We start from the raw sequence: 10,816 nt of genomic DNA, 5'->3' as shown, positions 1-10,816 counted from the left end.
GGATAATGGAGTTACGAGGTAGATGGGAACAAGCCTAAGCTAAGACCAAAAGTATTGTAAGTAAATATAAGCCTCTATGTCATTATTTGGGAACTGAGGTGGACCTATAGAAAGACCCATTTGGTGCTCAACGTGCGGAAGAAAATTCAAGCTTAGCCTGAGGAAAGTCCTGGGTGGAAGGCGGTTTCCTAGCCAGAGCAGGGAAGAGGCAGGAGACTGCCGGAGGCTGAGTGCTCGACTTCTTTAAGAAGCCCTTGCTGAGCAGAAAAACCAGATCCACTATCAGAGCCTCAGGGCAGCCTCAGAGTCTCCCAAGGACTGCATGGTTCTGGAGAAGGGTCAAGCAAACTTTAGAGAGACCTAGGTGACTGAAAGACACACGGGAGCCAGGCCACTTTGGGTGCATGTACATACTTAGCCACACAAAGCATTCCACAGCGACCACCCACCCCATCCCCAGGGCACAGCTGCATGTGCAAGCTCTCCATGTGGCGGGGCAGCCTGCGCCTTGCCCAGAGCTGGAACAGCAGAGAGGCTGAAGTCAGCCCACACTACTCCAGTGAGAGTCTTGGTGCGAACAGAGGTCAGAGGCAGCAGCCCCGGGGCCCATGCATGTGGCCCCAGGACAGGCAGGCTATAGACCACAGTATATCACCCCATCCTACACAGTCTGAACTACTGGAAAAGTGAGCTCATCAGGTCCCTGCACTCCAAAGCACAGAAGCCTCGACTTCTCCAGGAGACCACCGGCTGAGCTGAATAGTGGGTCTACCTATTCCCGGTGAGCCCAAGGGCTGGGCGCGGCCAACGGCCAGCTTGACTAGCTAGCCGAATGTCTGGAACAGGGCTACCCGCAGTGGGAAGTGCAAGCTGAACAGCTCAACAGAGACTAGCGCAGAAGATACCTAAGCCCTGACAGGAGCCTTTGAACGGGTTAAAATATGTTTGGAATTATGCTCCAGTGCTCAAGAAAGAAAAGGAAAAAGTAGTTTAAAATTACTAAAATAAAGTCCCTTTAGGAAGGAAAGAGTTAAGAGATTGAAAAAGAAAAAAAAATCCTATGTTAAAAAAAAAATCAAAAACGCAACAACACGGGGCATCTGGATTCCACATAATTTTGTTACAATTATCAGCATACAAATAATTATACTTCCGGTAAGGATTGCAATTTTAGACATCCCGTTTAAGAGAGGTGAGAATAAAGCAGGCACAGGGAAGGAGAAGACTGGAAAATGAAATTCTGGAACAGAGGCAAAAGGAATAAATGACATCAGTCCAATCCAAAGCCTGGAGTCACCTTGTGGCGAGTTACACAGTGGCAGCTCATCCAGTTCCTAGAGAAGGAGACGTATGCTGGGCTAAGAATACAGACCTGTTTAATGACGCTACCTTCGGGCAGTGCAGTGCTACAGACTATATATATTTTTTGTAGAGTTTGGAGAATTAAAATATGAACACACATTAATGCATCATACAATTGATCTGTACTCAGGATTTCAATATGTGCTTGTCTTAAATTCTGAGGGGAATGGCTAAGAGATTGCACGTTTGTTAGAGATGGTGGCCATCTTGGAAATGCCTTTACAATTGAAAGCTGAGGATGCCCCAGCATACGTTAGAGTGCAGCCATATTTTAGACATTATTACACAGAATGCGTTACAAATAGATCTTACCGTCCTACAGGTCAGGCGGTTATGAAAGGATCTAGCTATGCTTCAAAGAGCATGTACATTCGACAGAAGAGGGACATGGGATCTTAGGCCCATGTGGTGGTTTGAATGAAAATGGCCTCCATAGACTCATAAGGATTGATAGTATTGGGAGGTGTGGCCTTGTTGGAGTAGGTTTGGCCTTAGAGGAAGTATGTCACTCAGGTACTAGCTTTTGGGTTTCTGATGCTCAAGTCAGGCCTAATATCCCTTTTCCTGTGACTGGGGATCCAGATGCGGAACTTTCAGCCTCCTCTCTAGCACCGTGGCTGCCTGCATGCCATGGTCCCCGTTATAACGATAATGGACTAAACCTCTGAACTGTAATCCAGCTCAAATTAAATGTTTTCCTTTTTAAGAGTTGCCACTGTCATGGTGTCTCTTCCTAGCAATAAAACCCTCACTAAGACAAACGGATGAACCTTTCTTCCCCTCCACAGTGCTTACCAGGAGCATGCCCATTGCCACATTAAGGTAACACGCAGAACTGGTGATAAGAGATATGGAGTTTGATGAAACCTGGTCTTAGGCTTTTGAACAGGTTTGTGGCAGGAATGTGGAAGACTTTGCAGGTTCATGTTAGAGACACCGGTGAATGCCATTAATGCCTTTATATATACGCATTACTTTTTATGTGCATTGGTGTTTTGCCTGTGTGTATGTTTGTAGAGGGTGGACAGTTGTGAACCACTGTGTGGGTGCTGGGAATTAAACCCAGGTCCTTTGGAGGAGTAGTCGGTTCTCTTAACCAGTGAGGCATCTCCCCGGCCCCCATCATTAATGTCTTAATGGGACATTCTGGTAAGGGTTCAGAAAACCGTAATTCCAGTAGCCATGTAGACAGTAAGGGCTGTGCCAATGAGCCCTCAGATGGGAACCGAGACTCTATTAAAACTGGGAATAGAAGCCGTATTGCATTATGGCAAAGGGCTTGCATATATTTCTGTACCTGTCCTGAAACTTGGATGGAGGTTCCCAGTTCAAAAGCAATGAGGTTGCTGGACGAATTTTGAGGGCAACTTAGCCTTCCGGTTATAGCATGGTTACCACTGGCTACTTTAACCAGGTTCATAGTTAACCTTCAACTTGTAGCACAGTTACCATCGGTTACTAGTCAGGTTTACATTGAGAATTGTAAGTGAACAAGCAGAGCAGGACACGAGAGGCTTACGTTTTGGTCAGGAGACAGGAACAAGCACAGTTAAAGGTGCTGACTGCGCAGATGCAGACAGAGCGACAGGAGCTGTTAAAGATCAGGGACGTGAAGCAGACGCAGCAGAACTGTTTGCACTGGGACTGGAGCAGAGGGCCCTGAGGGCGCTCAGGAAGTGGCAAGGCCTCATCCATCCCAGGCTCCAGGATGTAACACTGGAAAGGCGAGCTGGTGAGGTGTCCGGCCGGCTTCACAGAGAATGTGTTGTTTTCAGTTGGTTGCTTGGTTTACTTTGCTCTCCCCCCGGCACGCATTGGATGCTGCAACCATGGTCCTAGGGGCCTGACTATTGCTTGAGATGGCAGCAGAACGTGGCATTGTCCACATGGTACTGATTTTCGGGCATACAGAATGCTGGGGTATGGGGTTATGGAGGCTGCCAGCAAGGCCTATGGAGCAAGAAACTCTGTAGCAGGAATGGATTCCTCGGTGAAAGCAAAGAAAGAAAATGGAACTAACAGTTCCCAGAAATGGAAAGATACGTGGATTTTTAAAAATGAAAACATGAACCATCATGAACATCCATGTACCACCAACGTAGGCTACATAGTAAGACCCCTTTCTCTTACACATATACAAAAGAGCTAAAATTATATATCTGTATAAGTATGTATATGATTTTGATGAAAATGTGTTCTAGTTCATTAGTAACTAATGAATTAAAATCATTACAAGTGCAGCTCTTGCAAAGGACCTGAGTTTATCTCCCAGCATCCACATCAAGTGGCTCACAACCATTGACGACTTCAGCTCCAGGGAATCTTCTGGCCTTTGTGGGCCATCTGCCCCCACACAATTATGTGCACATAGTTTTTTTTTTTTAAAACTAAATAAAAGTAAAAGTGTTGTCATTGTTTTCTAAGTAACAGTAGCTGAAATGGAAAAATGTCGGTCAGTTGGTAAGGAGCTGAGGTAATCATGGTAACACTTACATATTGGAATACTATACAGCAGATAAAGTGGACCGAAGGTATGCATGTGTTAACAGATATATTTGAAAATGTCATGAAAATGATACCAAAAGGCATGTGATGGAGAGAGAGAGAGTGAGAGAGAGAGAGAGAGAAAGAGAGAGAGTGTGTGTGTGTGTGTGAGAGAGAGAGAGAGAGAGAGAGAGAGTGAGTGAGAGTAAGAGAGTGAGTTCTGAAGCTTGTCTAAAAGTAGTAACGGAATCAAAACATCCCATAATTTCAGAAAATTGGAACTGGAAAAAAAATCCTTCAACTTTTCATTTATTTAGCTTCCTTACTTTAGAAGGCGGGAAAAGGGTAGAGCTAACTCAGGCTTGCCTTCCTTCCCCCTCCCCCTGCCCTCCCACCCCTCCCCTGCCTCTCCCCCTCCATCCCTTTCCCTTCCTTCCTTTCCCTCCTTGTCTGGCTCCTTATTCCCTTCCCTCCCTTCCTCATTCCTTCCATCTGTTTACCAGCTATTTAGCTAACAGTCTGGGTTAAGAATTTCATAGCTATTTTCTGTCCTGGATTTTGCACATAGCAGTTATCAACCACTTGTGGAACAGATGGGAACCCCACCCACCTCAGGACCTGTTCCTGCTCAGTGCACCCAGCTCCTTGCCACTTGCCCTGCAGCTGTGTAGACCGAGACCTGCACTTTTGGCTCTCATGACTGCCCTTTATTCCCTGACTACTGTGGGCTCTTCATCTCGTCATTTGGGAACTTCATGGAAACGCTCTTTCCTTGCCTCTGCTGCCAGAGAGGCTGTGGGTGTAGGTGGAGAGAGAAAGGAAGCTAGTGGCCAGGTCGTTTTAACATGCCTGCATGAAGCTGCCCGTACCCGTGCCTGCAGAGGACATCCAACGCAGCGTCTTGGCACCTGAAAAGCAGGGGGAAGGAGGTCCAGCTTCCAGCGGGTGACCATGGGCCTGCAGAAACCAGAGGAACTTGCTCATGGAAAGAAATACTGGACTGTTGGCCAAATCAAAAGCAGACTACCTATGCAGGTAGAAATGGCGGCAGCAGTTTCCACTGTCAGGGCCGCGGGTGGCCGAGATAGTGCAGTGCTTGATGAAGAAGGGGGGCCAGGCGCTTCCCCCTGGACAGAGGGAGAAGACAGGGCAGAATCCTGCTGAGAAACTTCCTGATTGTATTTTAAAGTGTCACAGAGACGTCATATCACTAATGTTTGCCATGTCCTCTCAGCCTGTGTTTAGAAAGGAACAAAATATTGACCTTAAATTCATTATCAGAACATTGAATAAAAGACCCAGCACAAATGTTAATACCTCATTGACACACAGAATGCAGAACTTGCTAGCGGAACAGAAAAAAAAGATGGCAAGACAGACTCACAACCAGGCTCTAACCCAACATAATTAAATCTTAGTCTACATGTTGTTTCTCCACCTACAAGCCATGTTCCATGTTTCTTCATGAGTCATTTCTATGGTGATTTGATTATGAAATGTCCACCATAGGCTTGAGAATTTTGAACACTTGAGTGCTTGACAGTAGCCTGATTTGGGAAGGTTGTGATGCCTTTAGGAGGGTGGGGCCTTGCTGGGGAAGTGGGCGGGGCCTTGACATCATAACCTAGTCTCACCTCCTCTTCGCTCTTGCTTCCTAACTGGCTTCTTGTTCTTTTAGCCACGCCTTACCTATCATGCTACATCGTTCCCTATGCTGTTTTCTCAGCAGTGAGGGAAGTGATAAGACACTGCACAGTTGTGGGAAGAGAATCCATAATGTAGGTGTCGTGTCCATTTCTCTCTTTGTTAAAAAACTGAGACTTAGGAACTCTTTTGGTTTGATCATGGGGATGCCCATTATCTTTGAGGATCCCAGAGGTGACATGAATTTAGGGAAGGAAAGTGAGGTGGCTCATGTACTCTTCTCTAGCTCCCGGGAAACCAGAGCACAGAACACATTCCAGTATTTGCTAGTTTGGATCTAGAATGTTCTCCAAAATCGTGTGCCAGGCTCTGGCAATTGGGAGGATGTGGAACCTTTAGAAGGTTGAGCCTAGTGGGAGGAAGTTTAGTCACTAAGGGATGTACTTGAGGATACTGGAACACGGTCCCTTCCTCTTTTCATTTTGGTTCCCAGGGGCCAGAGGTGAATTAGCTTCCCCTGCCATGCACTTCCAACAGGGTTCGCTGCTTCAACACAGGACCAACGGCAAGAGAACTGAGTAAACATGGACTGAAAACCCCATAGCTTGCAAAGTGAACCACCACATCGGCTTGCACATGAGCAAAATGAAGGGAGATGCACCTCTCCTCACCTGCACAGAAGTCGGTTCAAAATGGACCAAAGACCGGTATTTTTAAGATCTTAAAGACCCGATGTAAGACCTTAACTCTGACCTGCTATTGAAAATGAGGAAAACACTTTTCCATGCAACTATTGGCAAAGACTTTCTGAAAAGCTCTGTTAACAGCACAGGAAGTAGTTGGTAAAAGGAATTACATAAAATAAAACGCTGCACGGCAAAGAAAGCTTCAGCGACTAAAGAGACAGAGTGGGGAAAATCTTCGCTAATTATATATCAGAAATGGGCTGCGACCTGGATTCTATAAAGAATTCCAACAATCTTACAACCAAAAACCAAATAAAACCCCTGAATCATTCAGCCAGTAAATGGACAAATGCGTAGAGAACTACAAATGATGGGCTGGGAGACAGGCCAGTGACTGAGAGTGTTAGCCGCTCTGGCATGAGGGCCTGAGTTTGGCCATGTATAGTGCTCTGCGTGTCTGCATGTGATCCTGTAGCCTCAGCTCTGAGCAGGGGGAATGCGGCAGAAGCACTGGACCTTGCTGGCCCCAGAAAGCTATCAGTTCCGCGAGAGATCGTCTCAAGGGAAGAAAGTGGCCAATAATAAAAGGTGGCCTCTGCCCATGCATGTATGCACGTGTATACTCAGCTGCACACATATGTGTTTTATGCACGCATTCCACACTTCACATGTACACAAAGTTTTTAAAACATCATTTACAAACGACCAATGAATGCATGGAAACTGTTGAGCTTCCTCAGTCATCAGGGGGAATACAAATTAAACTGTGTTGAAGTTCCAGCTCATCCTGGACAGAATGGCAATCAGCCAGAAAAAAAAAAAAAAAGACAATACATTCTGGCCATGATGTGGAGAAAGACTACACACTGGACTTCATACGGGGCTGTAAACTGGGGGTGGCGGCCATTTTGGAAGTCAGTATTGCGGTTCCTCAAAAGACTGAAAATACAACTGTTAGAAGATCTAACTCTGTACCCAACTGGTTCTAACTCAGCAGACCATGGAGATATTTGAACAGCCGCACGTGTCGCTGCCTTCTTTGCCACAGCCAAGGTGTGGCTAGTCTAGATGTTTATCCACGGCCGAAAGGGTAACGAACATGTTAGGTATATATAGGGTGCCAGTTTATTCAGCAGGAGTTTGAGAAAGAGCGTAGTGGTAAGGGCACTAGAGCACTGGGTTCAACTCTCAGCATCCACATGTTGGTTCACAAGTCCCTTAATTCCAGTTCCAGGGGATCTGATGCCCTCTTCTGGCTTCTATGGGCACTGCATGCATGTGGTAGACAGACACAAATGCAGGCCAAACACTCACACTTGCTGTCTTAGAGCTACTATTACCGTGATGAAACACAATGACCAAAACAACTTGGGTAGGAAATAATTTATTTGACTAAAACTTACAGGTAATAGTCCATCATTTAGGGAAGTCAGGGTAGGAACCTAAAGGCAGGAGTTTTTGCAGAGACCTTGGAGGGGTGCTGCTTTCTGGCTTGCTTTCTTATAGCACCCAGGACCCCCAGCCCAGGGTGGCACCACTCACAGCGAGCTGGGCCTTCCCACATCACGGATTAAAAAACTGGCTATAGGTTTGCCTATAGCCTAATCCTATGGAGGTGACCTCTCAGTTGAGGTTCCGTCCCTCAGATGACTATCTATAGTTGACATAAAACTACCCAGAACACAGATAAAATAAAGATAAAGGAGAAAGGAATCCTCTCTCCTGCCATAGTGTAAGACACTACGTTAAGTGAAATAAGCCATATTCAAAGAAAAATAGTACATTTTTTCCATGATACAGAATCTTGACTTTATATGTGAGCAGATATGTGTATATCTGGGGGGTGGGGCTGGAGACATGGTTGGAGATTACAAGGGCATTTTGCTCTTACAGATGGTTTTCAGGACTACGTGGGTGGCCCATCACCCCCTGAAGCTCTGCGGACAGGGCGTCTGGTCCCACCCTCTTCCGGATTCTGATGCCCTGCTCTCATATGTACAGACACATATCATATAACAAAAAATAAGCGAATCTTAATAAAAAAGAAAGCATGCTGGAATATCTGTGGCGTGAGAGCAAAGAAAAGACGATTTGAGGGAGGAAAGAAGTCCTGTGAGAGAGGAGAGGGAAAGGGGGGGTGTCAATAAAGACTAACATGATCATGCATATTGTGAGGACACCATGATGAACCTACCACTTTGTATAACTTTAAAGAAATGTTTTTATTTGAAAATAAACACACAATCCTCCTTCCTCTCGTGTTGACTACCTCGTGTTGACTTCCTCTCGTGTTGACTACTACTTTGTCATAGCAGCAGAGAGATGACTAACAGTTTTAAGCCTGACTTACTGAACACAGATCTGCCGATAAGGAGGCTGATGGGCAGGCAGTGGCCCTGGTAAGAGTCCAGGTTGCCTGGAATCTTCTGTGATTTGGGCTGAGCTCTGGCCTCAGCGAGCATCTATTTAATTCCATGTACCTGAATCACCCAGGGGCCAATGACCCCTGTGACTCCCACTGCCTCAGAATAGGAAAAGGTTCATGCCAGGAGCCTGCCCAGTCAGTTCTCTTTGGGAGGCAGCGCTGGGTGGGTTGGCAAAGCCGGGCATTTCGAGGGCTAAAATTGCTTATTTTTTCTAACAATACTTCTTCAGTATCCTGTGGTCATTAACACCTACTATGTAGCAGGTGTGGAGGGGGAATGGGTAAAGTAAAGAAATTGATTACTCTGACTCCTCATTATTTTACTCAGAAGTCCCTCACTGATCAGCAAGCAGCTCAGAGTTCTGTTAACTCTTTTCGAGCCAGAGATAAAGGAAAAGAAAGTCATGTGTGCATAAAGAAAATCTTTTATGCAGGTTACGCAGGTAATATGAAACACACACACACACACACACACACACACACACACACACACTCATACACATACACTCTGGTTGGGCCTGACCACCTGTCTCATCAACTCCACAAGTGTTCATGCATACTTACAGACGCATACCTGTACTTACATATGCATATCCATTTGGTGGATGGAGTCACAAGCTCCCAGGAGCAAGCACCAATGCAGAAAACACCTCACTCCTTCTGGGTGAAAAAGAAGTTCCAACCTTTATTGCTTTACCTTTTTATTGCTGAAAGTAACAAAAGCCCCAACTCTCTCTTGGAGAGAGAAAGAAAGAGCCCCTCCCTACTGACTCCCTATTCTTTGTTCTTACATTGTTCGCAGGATAAATGGTCACATGCTATTTCAAGTATCTTTACATCCCGAAGGTTCATAGCAAGTTTAAAACGTAAGTTTAAATCATAAGTCAAATAAGGCGTTGCACCAGAAATGTTCACATGTGTTTCCATTAAGACTAGTGCATAACTAAGCATTCGTTACCTACTAGATCCATAAGTTCATTATAAGTTCAAAGCAATTTTTATATCACAAGCCAGCATGGTTTTGTCAAAAGGCAACTCATCTGCCTTGTGTCTCATTAGTTTTGATGTCAATATTTCATCTTCTGTCCTTGCACCTAAAATAAACTGTCTCTCCCCAGTTTGTGACCTTTAGCCATCAGATATTGGTTTCACAGATAGCCTAGAAGCAAAGTTTTCCCTGATTGTAAATTTGTTCCAAGCCTGCTTTCTATCCTAGTGTACTTAGCCCATAACACATGAAGGTTTACAGAGCCCTGTTTGCAACTTTCATACCATAGAGGGCTCAAAATTACCTGTATAAATTAGGAATTCTATAGCATTATTATTAGGAATTATGAAATCATCAATTTATCTACATAGCATCACTACATGATAGTAGATCTTCGTTGATCTGCAGAAAAATCTGCCCAGTGGGTAGGCTGACGCTCAAGAATCATTAGACTATGTGATAATGACAGGAAAGGCATATCAACAACACGAATCAATCCTGAGTTGAGATCTCCGAAGACCCTGTGGTTCAGAGTTTACCCATTGCAGCCATACAAAACCACGGGCCGCCTCCAGAAAAGTCACTTCTTAGTTTCAGCCTCTCCTAGGTGGCTCCTGAAAGGTTCACATGAAGGCAGAAATGTGCTTAGAAGAAACTTGACATAACTTTGGAGCTGATAAAGTCAGGAACTTCAGAGACCTTTGGATTGTTCTGGAGATACTGATAGATTCTGACTCTTCTTATCCCTGCGCCAGCATCTCTAGGTTCAACTAACTGTGGGTTAAAAGTATTTGAAAAACAAAATACCACCTGTCTTAAATATGCACACACACTTTGCTATCATTATTCCCTAAAAAGCACAACACACCCACTATTTGCTTACTGTGTTCAGCATTGAAAGGGATTCAGAGCTGATTAAAGTATGTGAGAGCATTGCATAGGTTTTATGCAAAAATAAACAGTTCTATATGGGGCTGAACACCTGTGGGGTTGGGTGTCAGAGTGGTTCCTGAATTCCAAAGGGTACCTGCACTCTTTAGAAGGAGCATAAACCTCAGAGTCAGCATTTCCTGTTCTAAGAGTTGATCTCTGGAAACACTCATATAGGGTGAAGTTACCTGGTAGCTTTGGATGACACTACATGATGGCCTTGAGACCTAGAAATGGAGATAGACGTGCCATCCTGAAGCCTGAGAGAGGGAGTTTGGAGGCTGAAGGGTGAGGGAT

Source organism: Rattus norvegicus, chromosome 10, assembly GCF_021556685.1.
Source record: "Rattus norvegicus strain SHRSP/BbbUtx chromosome 10, alternate assembly SHRSP_T2T, whole genome shotgun sequence".
Classification (NCBI taxonomy): domain Eukaryota; kingdom Metazoa; phylum Chordata; class Mammalia; order Rodentia; family Muridae; genus Rattus; species Rattus norvegicus.
The sequence above is the reverse complement of the archived record's forward strand: the minus strand, read 5'-3'. Positions refer to the sequence as shown.